The sequence below is a fragment of the Delphinapterus leucas genome, chromosome 1 (genome assembly GCF_059928025.1).
Source record: "Delphinapterus leucas isolate spDelLeu-1000000601 "Yukka" chromosome 1, BTC_Dleu_Yukka2, whole genome shotgun sequence".
NCBI lineage: Eukaryota > Metazoa > Chordata > Mammalia > Artiodactyla > Monodontidae > Delphinapterus > Delphinapterus leucas.
In genome coordinates, this window is record NC_143129.1 from 139,636,873 (window position 1) to 139,657,693 (window position 20,821).

The 20,821-nt window shown below is 37.6% G+C and overlaps 1 protein-coding gene across 1 annotated transcript in view; it reads left to right on the top strand.

Moving 5' to 3' along the window:
• Positions 1 to 20,821, top strand: part of C1H1orf87 (chromosome 1 C1orf87 homolog) — a 122,645-nt gene that overhangs the window by 62,077 nt on the left and 39,747 nt on the right.

Here is a 20,821-nt window from a genome sequence, read left to right on the forward strand (position 1 = left end):
CCCAGGACCAGATGGCTTCACAGGCGAATTCTAGCAAACATTTAGAGAAGAGCTAACACCTATCCTTCTCAAACTCTTCCAAAATATAGCAGAGGGAGGAACACTCCCAAACTCATTCTGTGAGGCCACAATCACCCTGATACCAAAATCAGACAAGGATGTCCCAAAGAAAGAAAACTACAGGCCAATATTACTGATGAACATAGATGCAAAAATCCTCAACAAAATACTAGCAAACAGAATCCAACAGCACATTAAAAGAATTATACACCATGATCAAGTGGGGTTTATTCCAGGAATGCAAGGATTCTTCAATATATGCAAATCAATCAATGTGATACACCATATTAAAAAATTGAAGGAGAAAAACCATATGATCATCTCAATAGACGCAGAGAAAGCTTTCAACAAAATTCAACACCATTTATGATAAAAACCCTGCAGAAAGTAGGCATAGAGGGAACTTTCCTCAACATATTAAAGGCCATATATGACAAACCCACAGCCAACATTGCCCTCAATGGTGAAAAACTGAAAGCATTTCCACTAAGATCACGAACAAGACAAGGTTGCCCACTCTCACCACTATTATTCAACATAGTTTTGGAAGTTTTAGCCACAGCAATCAGAGAAGAAAAGGAAATAAAAGGAATCCAAATCGGAAACGAAGAAGTAAAGTTGTCACTGTTTGCAGATGACATGATACTATACATAGAGAATCCTAAAGATGCTACCAGAAAACTACTAGAACTAATCAATGAATTTGGTAAAGTAGCAGGATACAAAATTAATGCACAGAAATCTCTGGCATTCCTATACACTAATGATGAAAAATCTGAAAGTGAAATCAAGAAAATACTCCCATTTACCATTGCAACAAAAAGAATAAAATATCTAGGAATAAACCTACCTAAGGAGAAAAAAGTCCTGTATGCAGAAAACTATAAGACACTGATGAAAGAAATTAAAGATGATACAAAGAGATGGAGAGATATACCATGTTCTTGGATTGGAAGAATCAACATTGTGAAAATGACTCTACTACCCAAAGCAATCTACAGATTCAATGCAATCCCTATCAAACTACCACTGGCCTTTTTCACAGAACTAGAACAAAAAATTTCACAATCTCTATGGAAACACAAAAGACCCCAAATAGCCAAAGCAATCTTGAGAATGAAAAACGGAGCTGAAGGAATCAGACTCCCTGACTTCAGACTATACTACAAAGCTACAGTAATAAAGACAGTACGGTACTGGCACAAAAACAGAAAGATAGATCAATGGAACAGGATAGAAAGCCCAGAGATAAACCCACGCACATATGGTCACCCTATCTTTGATAAAGGAGGCAAGAATGTACTGTGGAGAAAGGACAACCTCTTCAATATGTGGTGCTAGGAAAACTGGACAGGTACATGTAAAAGTATGAGATTAGATCACTCCCTAACACCATACACAAAAATAAGCTCAAAATGGATTAAAGACCTAAATGTAAGGCCAGAAACTATCAAACTGTTATAGGAAAACATAGGCAGAACACTCTATGACATAAATCACAGCAAGATCCTTTTTGACCCACCTCCTAGAGAAATGGAAATAAAAACAAAAATAAACAAATGGGACCTAATGAAACGTCAAAGCTTTTGCACAGCAAAGGAAACCCTAAACAAGACCAAAAGACAACCCTCAGAATGGGAGAAAATATTTGCAAATGAAGCAACTGACAAAGGATTAATCTCCAAAATTTATAAGCAGCTCATGCAGCTCAATAACAAAAAAACAAACAACCCAATCCAAAAATGGGCTGAAGACCTAAATAGACGTTTCTCCAAAGAAGATATACAGACTGCCAACAAACACATGAAAGAATGCTCAACATCATTAATCATTAGAGAAATGCAAATCAAAACTACAATGAGATATCATCACACACCAGTCAGAATGGCCATCATCAAAACATCTAGAAACAATAAATGCTGGAGAGGGTGTGGAGAAAAGGGAACACTCTTGCACTGCTGGTGGGAATGTGAATTGGTTCAGCCATTATGGAGAACAGTATGGAGGTTCCTTAAAGAACTACAAGTAGAACTACCATATGACCCAGCAACCCTACTACTGGGCATATACCCTGAGAAAACCAAAATTCAAAAAGAGTCATGTACCAAAATGTTCACTGCAGCTCTATTTACAATAGCCAGGAGATGGAAACAACCTAAGTGTCCATCATCGGATGAATGGATAAAGAAGATGTGGCACATATATACTATGGAATATTACTCAGCCATAAAAAGAAACGAAATTGAGCTATTTGTAATGAGGTGGATACACCTAGAGTCTGTCATACAGAGTGAAGTAAGTCAGAAAGAGAAAGACAAATACCGTATGCTAACACATATATATGGAATTCAAGAAAAAAAAATGCCATGAAGAACCTAGCAGTAGGACAGGAAGAAAGAAACAGACCTACTAGAGAATGGACTTGAAGATATGGGGAGGGGGAAGCGTAAGCTATGACAAAGTGAGAGAGAGGCATGGACATATATACACTACCAAACGTAAGGTAGATAGCTAGTGGGAAGCAGCCGCATAGCACAGGGAGATCAGCTCGGTGCTTGGTGACCACCTAGAGGGGTGGGATAGGGAGGGTGGGAGGGAGGGAGACGCAAGAGGGAAGAGATATGGGAACATATGTATATGTATAACTGATTCACTTTGTTATAAAGCAGAAACTAACACACCATTGTAAAGCCATTATATTCCATTAAAGATTTTTTAAAAAAAGAATATATTGTGGCAATAAACTTCCATGGCTCAAATCTCAGTTCAGCCAGGGTATATTTGATTAAAAAAAAAAAACACTAATTGGAATTAAGACTTTTTTCACACATACAAAGTTCAGAGAATTCATAACTGTCAGAGCAGCACTACAAGAAATATTAAAAGAAGCCCTCAGGCAGAAGGCTAATAATCATTTTTAATCTACACAAAGAAATGAAAAGTATAGGAAATAATAAATGCCAATGAATAAAAATACATTTTTCTTATTAAAAAGAAAACCTCTTTAAATAATAATTGACTATTTAAGGCAAAAATAATAACAATGTACTGTGGAGTTTATAACATAATAAAGTGCAACATTTGACAATAGCATACAAGACTGGGAGGGGGAAATAAAATTTTACTGTAAAAAGCTCCTTATACTATTAGCTAAGTAGTATAATTTTGTTTGAAGGAAGAATGTAGTGAGTTAAAAATATTAATAGAGAAGATTAAATGGAATAATCACATGTAAATACTAAGAATAGATCAAAATAAAAACAGAGGGAAAAGAAAACTAACAGATAGGACAAATAGAAAATAAACACAAATAAAATTAATAGATTTAAATCCAACCATATCAATAATTATAATAAGTATTAATGATTCAAATGCACCAGTTAAAAGAAGGCAATTATCAGGGACTTCCCTGGTGGTGCAGTGGTTAAGACTCTGTGCTCCCAATGCAGGGAGCCTGGGTTCGATCCCTGGTCAGGGAACTAGATCCCATATGTATGCCACAACTAAGAGTGTGCATGCCACAACTAAGGAGCCGGTGAGCTGCAACTAATAAGCCACCCTGCCGCAACTCAGGAACACACCTGCTGCAACTAAGACCTGGTGCAAACAAAAAAATAAATTAAATTAAATTAAAAGACAGCAATTTTCAGATTTCATTTAAAAATCAAGACCCAACTAAATGCTATCTGAAATGAACCCCTTTAGAATATAAAGACAGACACACTGAAAGTAAAAGGATGGAAAGTGATATACCTTATTAATTCTAATGAAAAGAAAACTTGGTTGGTTACACTAAAGACAGACAAAGTAGCTTCTAAATCAAGAGGTATTGCCAGAAATTCAATTCATCAAGAGGACATACAAACCTAAATGATCATGCCCTTAATAATATAGCTTCAATTTACATGAAGTAAAAACATAAAACTGGAAGAAGGAATAGATTCACAATTATAGTTGGAGAACTGAACATCTTTCTGTCAGTAATTGATAAAACAAGTAGACATAAAATCAGTAAGAATATAGAAGACTTGGACCATATTATCAACTAACTTGATGTAACTGGCAATTACTCCACACAACAGCAGAATATGGATTCCTTTTAAGTGTTCATGAAATATTTAAGAGATAAACCCTATCTACCCTGATCCATAGAACAAGTCTTAGTAAATTTAGAAGGATTAAATCATACAAAATATGTTTTCTGACCCCAAAATATTAAATTAGAAAACAAAACAAAATAATATCCTGGAATTCTCCAAACATTATGAAACTAAACAATACACTTATAAATAACCACTGATCAAAGAAGAAATCACAAGGGAAATTAAACAATATTTTGAACTGAATTAAAATGAAAACACAATACATCAGTAATCTTTGTCTTTTTTTTCCTTTTCTTTTTTTTTCCCAAGCCCACTATATAATATTTTAAGGGGAAGGGCTAGAAAGTGGTATACGTAACAAGAGCCTCAGGTCATTCTTTTTGTCTTTTGGAGGGGTTTTTTTGAAAATTTGAATTTTATTTATTTACTTATTTTTCGGTATGCAGTCCTCTCACTGTTGTGGCCTCTCCCGTTGCAGAGCACAAGCTATGGATGTGCAGGCTCAGCGGCCATGGCCCACGGGCCCAGCCGCTCTGCGGCATGTGGGATCCTCCCAGCCCAGGGCACGAACCCATCTCCCCTGCATCGGTAGGTGGACTCTCAACCAGTGCGCCACCAGGGAAGCCCTATTTATTTTTTTATACAGCAGGTCCTTATTAGTCATCAATTTTATACACATCAATGTATATATGTCAATCCCGATCGCACAATTCAACACACCCCCACCCCCACAACCCCGCTGCTTTCCCCCTTGGTGTCCATACGTTTGTTCTCTACATCTGTGTCTCAATTTCTCCCCTGCAAACTGGTTCATCTGTACCATTTCTCTAGGTTCCACATATATGATTTAATATATGATATTTTTCTCTTTCTGACATACTTCACTCTGTATGACAGTCTCTACATCCATGCAGGTCTCAACAAATGACCCAATTTCATTCTTTTTTATGGCTGAGTAATATTCCATTGTATATATGTACCACTTCTTCTTTATCCATTCGTCTGTCGATGGGTACTTAGGTTTCTTCCATGATCTGGCTATTGTAAATAGTGCTGCAATGAACATTTGGGTGCATGTGTCTCTTTGAATTATGGTTTTCTCTGGGTATATGCCCAGCAGTGGGATTGCTGTATCATATGGTAATTCTATTTTTATTTTTTTTAGGAACCTCCATACTGTTCTCCATAGTGGCTGTATCAAGTTACATTCCCACCAACAATGCAAGAGGGTTCCCTTTTCTCCACGCCCTCTCCAGCATTTGGCGTTTGTAGATTTTCTGATGATGCCCATTCTCACTGGTGTGAGGTGATACCTCATTGTACTTTTGATTTGCATTTCTCTAATAATTAGTGATGTTGAGCAGCTTTTCATGTGCTTCTTGGCCATCTGTGTGTCTTCTTTGGAGAAATGTCTATTTAGGTCTTCTGTCTATTTTTGAATTGGGTTGTTTGTTTTTTTAATATTAAGCTGCATGAGTTGTTTATATATTTTGGAGATTAATCCTTTGTCCATTGATTCATTTGCAAATATTTTCTCCCATTCTGAGGGTTGTCTTTTCATCTTGTTTATGGTTTCCTTTGCTGTGCAAAAGCCTTTAAGTTTCATTAGGTCCCATTTGTTTATTTTTGTTTTTATTTCCATTACTCTAGGAGGTGGATCAAAAAAGATCTTGCTGAGATTTATGTCAAAGAGTGTTCTTCCTATGTTTTCCTCTAAGAGTTTTATAGTGTCCATCTTACATTTAGGTCTCTAATCCATTTTGAGTTTATTTTTGTGTATGGTGTTAGGGAGTGTTCTAATTTCATTCTTTTATGTGTAGCTGTCCAGTTTTCCCAGCAACACTTATTGAAGAGAGTGTCTTTTCTCCATCGTATATCCTTGCCTCCTTTGTCATAGATTAGTTAACCATAGGTGCATGGGTTTGTCTCTGAGCTTTCTATCCTGTTCCATAGATCTATGTTTCTGGTTTTTGTGCCAGCACCATATTGTCTTGATTACTGTAGCTTTGTAGTATACTCTGAACTTAGGGAGTCTATTCCTCCAGCTCTTTTTTTTCCCCCTCAAGACTGCTTTGGCTATTCGGGGTCTTTTGTGTCTCCATACAAATTTTAAGATTTTTTGTTCTAGTTCTTTAAAAAATGCCATTGGTAATTTGATAGGGATTGCATTGAATCTGTAGATTGCTTTGGGTAGTATAGTCATTTTCACAATATTGATTCTTCATGTTCAAGAACATGGTATATCTCTCCATCTGTTGGTATCATCTTTAATTTCTTTCATCAGTGTCTTATAGTTTTCTGCATACAGGTCTTTTGTCTCCCTAGGTAGGTTTTTCCTAGGTATTTTATTCTTTTTGTTGCAATGGTAAATGGGAGTGTTTCCTTAATTTCTCTTTCACATTTTTCATCATTAATGTATAGGAATGCAAGAGATTTTTGTGCATTAATTTTGTATCCTGCAACTTTACCAAATTCATTGATTAGCTCTAGTAGTTTTCTGGTGGCATCTTTAGGATTCTCTATGTATAGTATCATGTCATCTGCAAACAATGAGAGTTTTAATTCTTTTGCAATTTGTATTCTTTTCATTTCTTTTTCTTCTCTGATTGCCATGGCTAGGACTTCCAAAACTATGTTGAATAATAGTGGTGAGAGTGGACATCCTTGTCTTGTTCCTGATCTTAGAGGAAATGCTTTCAGTTTTTCACCATTGAGAATGATGTCTGCTGTGGGTTTGTTGTATATGGGCTTTATTATGTTGAGGTAGGTTCCCTCTATGCCCACTTTCTGGAGAATTTTTATCATAAATCGGTGTTGAATTTTGTCAAAAGCTTTTTCTGCATCTATTGAGATGATCATATGGTTTTTATTCTTCAATTTGTTAATATGGTGTATCACATTGTTTGATTTGCGTATATTGAAGAATCCTTGCATCCCTGGGATAAATCCCAATTGATCATGGTATATGATCCTTTTAATGTGTTGTTGAATTCTGTTTGCTATTATTTTGTTGAGGATTTTTACATCTATATTCATCAGTGATATTGGCCTGTAATTTTCTTTTTTTGTAGTATCTTTGTCTGGTTTTGCTATCAGGGTGATGGTGGCCTCATAGAATGAGTTTGGGAGTGTTCCTTCCTCTGACTTTTTTGGAAGACTTTGAGAAGGATGGCTGTTAGCTCTTCTATAAATGTTTGATAGAATTCACCTGTGAAGCCATATGGTCCTGGACGTTTGTTTGTTGGAAGATTTTTAATCACAGTTTCAATTTCGTTACTTGTGATTGGTCTGTTCATATTTTCTATTTCTTCCTGGTTCAGTCTTGGAAGTTTATACCTTTCTAAGAATTTGTCCATTTCTTCCAGGTTGTCCATTTTATTGGCATAGAGTTGCTTGTAGTAGTCTCTTAGGCTGCTTTGTATTTCTGCGGTGTCTGTTGTAACGTCTCCTTTTTCATTTCTAATTTTATTGATTTTAGTCCTTTCCCTCTTTTTCTTGATTAGTCTGGTAATGGTTTATCAATTTTGTTTATGTTCTCAAAGAACCAGCTTTTAGTTTTATTAATCTTTGCTATTGTTTTCTTTGTTTCTGTTTCATTTATTTATGCTCTGATCTTTATGATTTCTTTCCTTCTGCTTACTTTGGGTTTTGTTTGTTCTTCTTTCTCTAGTTCCTTTAGGTGTAAGGTTAGATTGTTTATTTAAGACTTTTCTTGTTTCTTGAGGCAGGCTTGTATAGCTATAAACTTCCCTCTGAGAACTACTTTTGCTGCATCCCATAGGTTTTGGATCGTCGTGTTTTCATTGTCATTAGTCTCCATTTATTTTTTGATTTCCTCTTTGATTTCTTAAGTGATCTCTTGATTATTCAGTAACGTATTGTTTAGCCTCCATGTTTTGTGCTTTTTACATTTTTCCCCTGTAATTCACTTCTAATCTCAAAGCATTGTAGTCAGAAAAGATGTTTGATATGATTTCAATTGTCTTAACTTTACTGTGGCTTGATTTGTGACCCAAGATGTGATCTATCCTGGAGAATGTTCCATGCACACTTGAGAAGAAAGTGTAATCTGCTGTTTGGGGATGGAATGTCCTATAAATATAAATTAAATCTATGTGGTCTGTTGTGTCATTTAAAGCTTCTGTTTCCTTATTTATTTTCATTTTGGATGATCTGTCCATTGTGTAAGTGAGGTGTTAAATTCCCCCACTATTATTGTATTACTGTCAATTTCCTCTTTTATAGCTGTTAGCAGTTGCCTTATGTATTGAAGTGCTCCTATGTTGGGTGCATATATATTTATAATCGTTATATCTTCTTCTTGGATTGATCCCTTGATCATTATGTAGTGGCCTTCCTTGTCTCTTCTAACATTCTTTATTTTAAAGTCTGTTTTATCTGTTACGAGTATTGCTACCCCAGCTTTCTTCTGATTTCCATTCGCATGGAATACCTTTTTCCATCCCCTCACTTTCAGTCTGGATGTGTCCCTAGATTTGAAGTGGTCTCTTGTACACAGCTTATATATGGGTCTTGTTTTTGTATCCATTCAGCAAGCCTGTGTCTTTTGGTTGGAGCATTTAATCCATTCACGTTTAAGGTAATTATCGATATGTATGTTCCTAAGACCATTTGTTAAATTGTCTTGGGTTTGTTTTTTAGGTCCTTTTCTTCTCTTGTGTTTCCCACTTAGAGAAGTTCCTTTAGCATTTGTTGTAGTGCTGGTTTGGTGGTGCTGAATTCTCTTAGCTTTTGCTTGTCTGTAAAGCTTTTGATTTCTCCATCGAATCTGAATGAGATCCTTGCCAGGTAGAATAATCTTGGTTGTAGGTTCTTCCCTTTCATCACTTTAAATATATCATGCCACTCCCTTCCGACTTGTAGAGTTTCTGCTTGAGAAATCAGCTGTTAACCTTATAGGAGTTCCCTTGTATGCTATTTGTTGTTTTTCCCTTGCTGCTTTCAGTAATTTTTCTTTGTCTTTAATTTTTGCCAATTTGATTACTATGTGTTTCGGCATGTTTCTCCTTGGGTTTATCCTGTATGGCACTCTCTGCACTTCCTGGACTTGGGTGGCTATTTCCTTTCCCATGTTCAGGAGGTTTTCGAGTATAATCTCTTCAAATATTTTCTCAGTCCTTTCTCTCTCTCTTCTCCTTCTGGGACCCCTATAATGCAAATGTTGTTGCATTTAATGTTGTCCCAGAGGTCTCTTAGGCTGTCTTCATTTCTTTTCATTTTTTTTTCTTTATTTTGTTCCACACCAGTGAATTCCTCCATTCTGTCTTCCAGGTCACTTATCTATTCTTCTGCCTCAGTTTTTCTGCTATTGACTCCTTCTAGTGTAGTTTTCATTTCAGTTACTGTATTGTTCATCTCTGTTTGTTTGTTCTTTAATTCTTCTAGGTCTTTGTTAAGCACTTCTTGCATCTTCTCGATCTTTGACTCCATTCTTTTTCCGAGGTCCTGGATCATCTTCACTATCATTATTATGAATTCTTTTTCTGGAAGGTTGCCTATCTCCACTTCATTTAGTTTTTTCTGGGGTTTTATCTCGTTCCTTCATCTGGTACATAGCCCTCTGCCTTTTCACCTTGTCTATCTTTCTGTTAATGCGGTTTTTGTTCCACAGGCTGCAGGATTGTAGTTCTTCTTGGTTCTGCTGTCTGCCCTCTCCTTTTTTCTTTTTCTTGCATTTCATATTCAATCCAACAGTAATCCATTAGTAAGTCAAACCTATCTTGAGAATATGCTGAGATTCTGGTCCCTTCTCACCACCTCTATTGGTACTTAACTACACCCCATCCAATCTACCATTATCTTTCTCCTGGATTACTATAATCCCTGCTAACTGAATTCTCCTTCTCCCTTGTCCCTAGTTTATCTTCAGTACAGCAGCTACAGTGATCTATTAAAACCTAAAACAGTTAATATCATTGCTCTGCTCATAACACTGCAAGAGCACCTTATTTCACTTAAAGGGAAAAAAAATCAAAGTCCTCATGAAGGGTTCTATGTGACCTGCCCTCCGTCACTTCTCTGGCTCCATCTACAACTTCCTTTTCTCATTCTGTTCCAGTCACACTGTTCTCCTTGTCTTCCTCAAACATACCAGGCACACATCCATCTTAACACCTATCTTCTGAATGATTCCTCAACCTAGAATGCTTTTCCCCCAAATATCTTCCTGCTAATTCCTTCACCTTAAGATTTTCCCCAGTTTTCACCTTATCCATGAGGCCTACACTAAACACTCTATTTAAAGTTGTAGTGGACTTCCCTGGTGCTGCAGTGGTTAGGAATCCACCCACCAACGCAGGGGACATAGGTTCGAGCTCTGGTCCAGGAAGATCCTATATGCCCCAGAGCTACTAAGCCTGTGCACCACAAACTGAGCCTGCACTCTAGAGCCTGTGAGCCACAACTACTGAGCCCTTGCACCACAACTACTAAAGCCCATGCACCTAGAGCCCATACTCCGCAACAAGAGAAGCCACTGCAGTGAGAAGCCCATGCACTGCAGCCAAGAGTAGCCACCCTCACCACAACTAGAGAAAGCCTGCATGCAGCAATGAAGACCCAACGCAGCCAAAAATTAATTAATTAAAAAAACTGTAGTCCCCTGATCCTTTCTTCCCCTTAACCTGCTCTCCTTTTGCTTCCTTCTATACACTTATAAACTTTTAATGTATAAACTTTTAATCAAATTGATGTATGTTATTTATTGTTGTTATCTGTCAGTCTCTGATAAACTATAGACTATAGTGCCATAGGGTAGCAGAATCTTTGTTTTATTTATTGATGCATCCCCTGTGTATACAGCACTACCTGGCACATAGTAGGTATTTGATAAATATTTGTGGAATTGAACTGAACTAGAGGAAGAATAAAATCTCAAAATACTCTGAGGGATACAGATACATGAGTTTTCCCTAATCCTTAGCTTATGGTCAAATTGAAGAAGGCCTTCCCTAACCATCTCATCAAAATCATGTTTCTTGTGCTATACTCTCTCTTAGCATTCAGTAATGTTCTTTCCTATCACTTATCACTATTTGTAATTATGTATTTATTTGTGTGATTTGTTAATTTAATGTCTAGATGGTGACCTCCATGCTGGCAAGGATCGTGACACATTATATTCCAACATCTTGTAGGCCAGTGCTTGGCACATGATAGGTACAGAGTAAATATTTGATTAATCCATTTATTCATTCATTTAACAAATATTTATTGAGTGCCTACTGTATACCAATCACTATTGTAGTCATTGCGAATATAGCTATGAATGAAACAAAGTCCCTTCCCTCATGAATCTTATATTCTAATGGGGAAGAGAAATTATAAATAAAGTAAAATATGTGACATATCACATGGTGATAAAAGATTATGGGGACATCAAGTGGTAAATAAATGATGAGAGGAGGTTGAGCATAGCCAATGAACTTCCACTAGACTAGGTTTGGACATGGCTGTTTTCCTTCTCTAAAATATTGGAGGTGGTTGGGTGAAGGTGAGGGAGGCGGTTAAGCAGGAAAAGCAAAAAAGTGGGCTTAGAGCCGAGTAGAAAGTCAATAAGCCAAAATTGGGAGTCCCAAAAAGGCACCAGTATAAAAGGAGAAAATGCAAGTGTCAAAGCTCACATTATACTGAGTATGCTTGATTAGAAGTTGGGGTCCAGAACCAAGATTCCAGGAAGCAGAGATATGAGAATAAGAGTGAATGGGGAACAAATGAGGTTAGGCTACTTACAATTATATCAAACTTCTCAATTTCCCACTATTTTATGTGTATATCAGCGAAGCACACCAATTTTTTTATTCACCTGTCTTTGACCTTTGAATGTTCAAGGACATCAAAACTATGAGACCAATGAAGAATTGCATTTTTAAGTGATAAACCTGTTTCATCCTTAGACAGTCATTGGCTAAAGCTTCTTCTGTTGAATTAGATTCATTCAGTTAAGGGCTTTGTATGCAAACCTATATCCTTAAGAGATTAAAGATGCAATTTAGACACACATTTTAGAAGCTGAATCATTATTTTAGTACATATTGTCCATTAATCTGCTGTTCTATTGGGAACCCATTTGGAATGTGGCTGCTTACTAATTAGCAGGATTCTAGTGCTGAGCTGCTTCCTGATTAAATGTCCTTTAGAATCAATAAAACATCAGGAGGGATTATGGTGATGTGGGATTAGCCCCATCTAACCAAATAAAATGAGTTGTGTTCTTTTCTTAAACTATCACGTTGCAAGAGCTGATGAGAGGAGCAATTTTGAGAACACTGTGGCAAAGTTGTTTTGTGTGTGTGTGTGTGTGTGTGTGTGTTTCAACATTGAGATTTTGTTTTTTGCCATTTCCCTACCAAGCAGAGACATTAGTGAATGACTGCCAAGATAAGGCGATTTTGAGAAAGACTTGATTACGATTTCAAATCTCTACTCTGAATCACCCTTATGAGTGAGGGAGTTCAGGTTGTGTTGAATGGAAATTATTATCCCAGTTCTTGCCCAGGAACATGTAAGTCAGAATTAGTATTTAATGTTTCTGTGTGACTTTGCAGTAAATGGTAATTAATTAGGGTAGAGGGAGAACAGGAGGCAAACTAATACTCTAAAACTGTATTGGCAAAATTAAATGCTTCAAACCCAGTTTAAAACATAGGCACATAAGCCAAATTGTGTCAGGGGAGGGGATAAATAATGAAGCTGCTATGGGGGCTTCGTAAATAGAGTGGCGCAATTGACATAGCCCCAAGTAGAACTTATCATACACATCTGGCCCATTGTTGGGAGTGCAATTAGGTTGAAAATGACTGGTTTGATAATCCTAGGAACAACCAGAGGATTTTAGGAGATAAAGGAAACATGAGGTGTCTGATTCAGCAATTACTTTTTAATGGGAATAGGAAAATTGTTAGGCGGTGAGCTATTAGAGACATGGTATGAATCTGCCCATTGGTTGGGTCCTGGAAACCAGATCTGGCTTTTAAGAGTTCATTAATTCCAATCTTCTCTTCCAGAGCCCATAATTCATACGGGATAAGAATTCTAATAATAATATTGCTAATAAAGTTTTTATTAATAATAGCCAACATTTACATAGTGTTTGCTATATTCCAGGCAATGTTCTAAGTGCTTTATAAGTATTAACTCTTTTAATCCGTACACATACCTCATGAGATAGGCACTATTATTTTTCAAATGAGGAAGCTGAGGAACAGAAAGGCTAAAACTAGTATGTAACTGATAAATGAATTCATCAATAAGGCTAAGTCAAACGCAGACTCTCTAGCTTCGGGGTCTTGGCTTTTAATACACTATACCAACTCTCCTACAAGTCCTATGCAACTTAAAGGCTTATAGGATAGTGGCTAGGCACAGGGGCTTTAGGCAAACTGCCTGCATTTCATAGCCAGCTCTACCCTTGGGCTTGGTGCTGAACACAGTTCTGGATTTGAGGAGCTCAGTATCTTATTGCCCTAGGACCCAGGAGAGGTGTAGGATATGAATACAAAGTGAGGAGACTTTTAAGTTCCAGGGGCATGTATAATCCAAGGAAGCCCACGGCTTGCAGGTAGCATCTCCTCACCGGTTTAGCACCTCCACTACCCCTTCAGCCCCCATCCATGGGGAAAGGCATCATGAGCTCCGGAATCACATAGGCCTAGACGGAAATCCCAACACTGATGTGCACTGGCTTTGAGAACTTGGACAAGTCACTAATTTCTCTGAACCTTAATTTTCCACCTGTCAAATGGAAAAAGAATCCTTTTTTCTGGATTTGAGAGTTTATTGAATATGTATCAAGAAAGGGCTATGCTTCTCACAGGTAACTGGAAGGTGAGAAGAATACAGTTTAGGCTACATGAGTAAGAGGGTGAAAGCAAAGAAAGATGGTGCAGTTGGATGAGCTTTCCAGCAGCTGAGTAAAATAACAACCAAAATAACCTCCTGACTCAGAAGGATTGATGCATGTACACCTCACATGTCCAGGCATGGGGCTACATGCTCTACATGGCTTATCTCATTTCATACTCCCAACAGCCCCATGAGTTAATATATTTTTACACCCACTTCATAGATGAATAAAATGAGGTTCAGAGTCCTTAAGTGAATTGTCCCAAAAGTTGGGATTCTTTAAATCTTTGTTCCTATTATGGGTTGAATTTTATTCCCCCTAAATTCATTTGTTGAATCCCTAACCCCCAGCCCTTAGACTATATATTTGACGATAAGGTCTTTAAAGAGGTGATTAAATTAAGACGGGGACATTAGAGTGAGCCCACATCTGATATGACTGGTGTCCTTATAAAAAGAGGAAGTTTGGACACACAGAGAGACACTAAGGATGGGCTCACCCAGAGAAAAGGCCCTGTGAAGACATAGCGAAAAGGTGGCCATCTGTAGGCAAGGAGGAGCCTCAAAAGAAGCCAAATCTACAGACGTCTTGATTTTGGACTTCTAGCCTCCAGAACTGTGAGAAAATAAATTTCTGTTGTTTAAGCCACCCAGTCTGTGGTGTTCTGTTATAGCACCCCTAGCAAACTATACAGCCCCTGCAGGCTAACAGTCCCTTGCATAGTCTTTTTTCTATCTGCCTCCTTTTCCTAGCATATTTTGTGCACCTCAGCTGGAATAGTAGATTACAGGATTCTCAAGGGAATGGCTCTAATGATTTAACTTTTCAAATCATGGGACTTAACTATGATTCTAGCAGTCTGAACAGAGCTGGCTCTTCAGTACTACTTAATACTCAGCTGAGCTTGGTAGGACTTGTAGGAGCTCACCAGATGAGGGACGGGGAAGGGAACTCAGAGATAGAGGGAGCAGTGTGTGCCAAGACAAAGAAGCAAAAAGAACATAGGATTGGAGAACCAAACTGTCCATTGTGGCCAGAGGATACATTTCACAAGGTGGAGAAAGGCAATGAGCTTGGGAAGGAAGTACTGGCACACCTTTGATTGAAGGCTGTATAAAACTCAGAGAGAAACATGTCACCTGTACGTAACATCATCAAGATTACAAGGATGTTCCTATGAAATAGCCCCCATTTTGTTTTTGGCATCTGCAGAACAGATGACATTTTAATTTTATTAAAATTCCAATGAACAAATGAAGAGGCAAAAAAAAAAAAAAACCACACACCAGAAACAAAAACTAATAGGCACTCTAGTCTCCGAATCTAGAAGGAAGCTCCACTGACTGTAAACACATGGAATCTGGGAAAATCATTGAGTTGGTGCCCCCAGCTTTGTCCTGCCTACCTATAAAAAGTGCAGAAGATGGAAGATATTCCATCCCTTCACCAGCCTTCCCCTTGATTTGGAGGCCCCAAGTCTTAACCAACCAGAACATGACATAGATGCTACTTTCTGTATCCACCTGAGTACTGTTCCTTCCTCTCCTTCCCTCATCCAAGGTTACACACCAGTACACTTACCCACACACTGCTTTTCTGTGCCTATGCAGAGACCACAACTTCTAGGAACGACAGAGCAGAATGTTGGGGTGAAGAAGGCAGGAATAGCTAGACCCGGCTGTGGTATTTGCATATGGAAATGTAAAGTCACGTGGGTTGAAGAAGAAAGAGGGGATCCCTGGTAGTTGTATATGTTGAGGAGTGTGTAAAAAATTAATATACAGGGCTTCCCTGGTGGTGCAGTGGTTGAGGGTCCGTCTGCCGATGCAGGGGATACGGGTTTGTGCCCCAGTCCGGGAAGATCCCACATACCGTGGAAAGGCTGGGCCCGTGAGCCATGGCCGCTAAGCCTGCGTGTCTGGAGCCTGTGCTACGCAATGGGGGAGGCCACAACAGGGAGAGGCCCAAGTACCGTAAAAAAAAAAATTAAAAAAAAAATTAATATACGGAAACCTCAGTTAAATAGAGTTGGGAGACCAGAAGGGAAAGCTCTCATGCCCTGCGATATTAGAGCCCAACAGTAAGGAAGGACTTTTCTGGCAAGGACTCAGCCAATGAGAAGCCATGGACACTTTGCTTATTATAGCCCTCCCAACTCCCTTTTCCTTTCTATAAAAGCATTCTTTCCCTTGCTGTCTGGGGGACTTGAGCATGGCTCACCATGATTGCAGACCACAAACTGCAATTCTCTATTGATCCTGAATAAACTCATCTTTGCTGGAGAAATATCTGGCAATCTGTTTGTTTCAGGTCAACAAGTGTACCCATTATGACATACTACACCAATTTAGTGTCTGATATCCAGCAGGTGTGGTGAGAAGATCCCACCTCTGAGGTGGTCCCAACAGAGGGGCACAAAACAAATGCCTGAGAAGCACCAAATATTGGTGGGAGTCTTCACTCACCCCTTGACTGAGGGGCTGAATGAGCAGTGAGTAGGACCAAGGGAAACTTATGAAACTCATATATTGGGTTGTACAGAATGTGAAAAGCTCCTCACTGACACTGAATAAAGAGAAAACCCTAACATATGAGGCCTAATTTTCAAAAATACTGCAGAACAGGGAGGTGTAATTATGATCCCACAGGCTCCAAATAACAGTAAACTTTTGGAAATGATTTACTCTAGAAACTAGAAAACATTTAGAAAGCCACTAGTGTTCTCTATAGGATATAAGGAGCCATGTCTCTGTTGAAATGAATTGTAATGTAATAAGCATAATGAGATTAAAAATGAAATGTAAAAAGCACTAAAGTGAACAGAAGAAATTAAAATGAACTTGGTGAAATGTGGATAGTTTCCAGGAAACTGAAACTTCTACAGCATAATGAAGAGGTAACCAGGATTGTGACTATGTTTGGTGATGGATATTAACTAGACTTATTGTGATCATTTTGCAATATATACATATATCGAATCATTATGCTGTACACTTGAAGCTAATATGTTATATGTCAATTATATCTCAATTTAAAAATAAAACAATCAAGGAAATCTGAATATTGTTAGATATTTAATGATATTAAGACACTTATGTTAAATGTTTAGGTCAACAAGCCTTTTCTTTGAAGGGTCACATAATAAATGTTAAAGGCTTTGTGGGTCTATAATCTGTTGCAACTATTCAACTATGTCATTGTGGCCTGAAAGCAGCCAAAAACAACACATAACGAATGGCCAGGGTGGTGTTTTAAAAAAATATTATTTACAAAAGAAAAAGGGATAACTAGAAATCAATGAACAGCAAAATTAATGCTAGAGAAAATCTAGTGCATAATGTCAAACTTGAGAGGTTTCCACAAAATCTAGAGAAAAAGAACAGAAAAAAATGAAAACAGATAGTAGAGATAGAAGAATAAAAATAGAAATTGAACCTAAGATGCCCTGAAATTGTGGAATAAGAAACTAGAAGAATTGGACAAGAAATAAAACCAAAAGTCACAGCTGAAGAAATTTTGCAGAGATGGGAAAAAGAAAAACCCTCTGTGTACAGACTGAATGGATTTGTTATGATCTAAACTAAATTAAGAAAAAAAGTATCCATGTCCCTCCTGACAAAACTTTTGTGCTACAGAGACAAAGAAAATTATTTAAGGATGCAGCCAAAACAAAATAAAACTAAACCAAAGCAAATAAATGAAAAAAATAATTATAAATGAATCCAAATCAGACTGACCTCATACTTTAGCAATATGGACAAGTGGAAAGGAGGAATCACTAATATGGAGGACCAACTATAAATTATACATGAATTTCTGACTGGGCAGAGGGTCAGCGCCCCTAACACACCCCAACCTCCAGTGCACTGTTCAAGGGTCAACTGTAGTATGTTTCTTTCAATCTGGCATTTAAACACCATAATAAAGATGTTTAACTTAAAGCAAAAAAAAAAAACAACTTCTGCAATAGTAGATATCAGAAGACACTGAAACCATGTTCATGGGATTCCAAAGGGGGGTGGGAAATGTAACTGAAACCAAGTTATATTACATTCATGTGTAAGGCCATAGAGTACAATGGTTAAGGGTGCAGGATTTGGAGTCAGACAGTCAGGGTTTAAATCGTGGCTCCTCCATTGATCAGCGTGTCCATAGCCAAGTCATTTACATGTCTAATAAGATGGTTGTCTCAATTAAATGAGAGAATGCACACAAAGTACTCAGAACGCTAATTAAAGGCCATTTTAACTTAAGTTTGGATGAAGTTAGAATTTGAACGCAGATCTGCCTGAATCTACAATCAGGCTCACAGACCTTGTCCTTCAATCCTGACCTCTCTGACTCAACATGAAGAGTTTGGCACCTGGTACTGTGATTAGAATTACACTGCCTTTTATGGCAACAAGAACCCATTCTCACACTTAAATTGTCAATGGCTCTTTGAAGGTCCTAGAGTAATATAAAGAGTATGGAATAAAGAACGTATTTTATTAGAGGATCTAAAGGATTTCATTGGTCACTTAAGTCCTATATACCACTTAAATCAGGCAGTGTCCAAGTTCAGTACTTAGAAAAATTTCCTGCAATTTCCCTCCCCTGCTATCAGCAAAAATTCAAGAAAGGGCAAGAGAGTTTCTGGTGCCATCTTGTCCAGAGCCCTTACTGAATATTTGCTAACTCCTAACAGTTCTGAAAAATAAATGTTATGCCATGTGGAAATATAAATGGATTTAGGTTTTTGTTGTGTTGTTGTTCAATGGGTCAGAAGATGCTGTAGGCATAAACCTGGCCCTCCTAAGAGGAGGGAATTGCAGGAAGTGTAGAAGACAGGAGATGTTTCTACTGCAGTTCATTTCCAGATCTGTGCTAATATCAGATCTTTGTATGTTTATTAATATTCCTTAAGAGTGCTACTTCTCCAACTTTCTTTTCCCTGCCTAGCCTTGCAGCAGCTGATATAGTCATCAGTTTATCTGGCTTGTGGTTCTGTATAGCTATGCCTTATCTATTCTTGTGCCTAAAGTGACATGAAGCTCTGGAGGTCATATTTTCTATACTGACAAAGAACCATTCTGATGTGTGATACCATGTATAGAAAAAGTTTTATGAGGTATAAGCAAAACAAACTAGTTATGTATCTAATGATTTTATAGAGGTTCCTTAAAAAACTAAAAATAGAGCTACCCTATGATTCAGCAATCCCACTCCTGGGCGTAAATCCAGAGGAAACCAGAATTTGAAAAGATATATACACCACAATGTTCATTGCAGCATTATTTACAATAGCCAGAAGGCAGAAGCAACCTAAATGTCCATCGACAGATGAATGGATAAAGAAGATGTGGTGTGTGTGTGTGTGTGTGTGTATATATATATATACACACACACACACACACACACACACAATGGAATATTACTCAGCCATAAAAAAGGAATGAAATAATGCCATTTGCAGCAACATGGATATACCTGGAGGTTATTATACTAAGCAAAGTAAGCCAGACAGAGAAAGAGAAATATCATATGATATTGCTTATATGTGGAATATTTTTTTAAAATGGCACAAATGAACTTATATACAAAACAGAAATAGACCCACAGACATAGAAAAAAAACTTATGGTTACCAAAGGGGAAGAGGTTGGGAGCAATAAATTAGGAGTTTGGGATTAACATGTGCACACTACTATGTATGAAATAGATAACCAACAAGGACTTACTGTAGAGCACAGGGAACTCTACTCAATATTTCGTAATAACCTATAAGGAAAAAGAATCTGAAAAAGAAAACTGAATAAAATAAAACTGAGTAACTTTGCTATACACCTGAAACTAACACAACACTGTAAATCAACTACACTTCCGTTAAAAAATAAATAAAAATAAAAAGTATAAAATCACATGGCATTAAAACTCTCCTAGAAAACACAGGACATATTCCCACAATTGGCTCTTTATATTTGCTTGACTTCTGATGGGCAAAGAGGTGATAAAAATTCTTATCAGTTGTAGTTTGGTTGCTAGAAGCAGAAACTGTTTTTTGCTAACATAAGCAAAAAGAAATATTTTTGAAAGGATATTGAGTTACACACAAAATCAGGGGAAATGAAACTTCAGGAAGCACCAGAAACAAAAATTAATAAGAGACACAGAGACAGAGAGTGGGAGAGAGGGAAGAAGGGAGGGAGGGAAGGATAGGGAAAGTGAAGTGATAGATTGAGATTCATTAGACTGAGTGGGTCACAACATTGTCTAGGGGAGGTTATGGGACATAGATTGTAGCCTATTACCCCAGAGAAACATATTTTTATATAAATGGAGAATGAATGTTGGGCAAGCAAATATAAGTGATTCTCACTACCAAACTGTTCCTAAAGTACTTGTAAGTTTTAAATGACTCCCTGATTGTCAAGTGCTCATGCATTCTTCAATGCAATTTCTGCTTGGGGACTTCACTAAATATCTATTTGCACTTAGCACCCATTTCTATCCCCTTCTATGTTCTTTCCTATGTTGTAATACTTCCCACACTTAGGAAGGCTAAAAAGAACATTTCCAAAGCTCCCTTAAAAACTGAGATTCTGGAATTGATTTAAGTTCCATCACTGAAATGCAACTGCATGAGATTTCAAAGGCAGGAAGACTGGGGAGAGGGGCAGGGACATTATAAGTATTTATTATTTTTCTGCAGTAGTAGCAACTCCAATAACCCTGGCAGACATCAGTTTTTCTGGTGGCCAGAATGCCCTATATACTGCCTAATCACCAAACTCATGGCCAAGGGCATCTGAGAC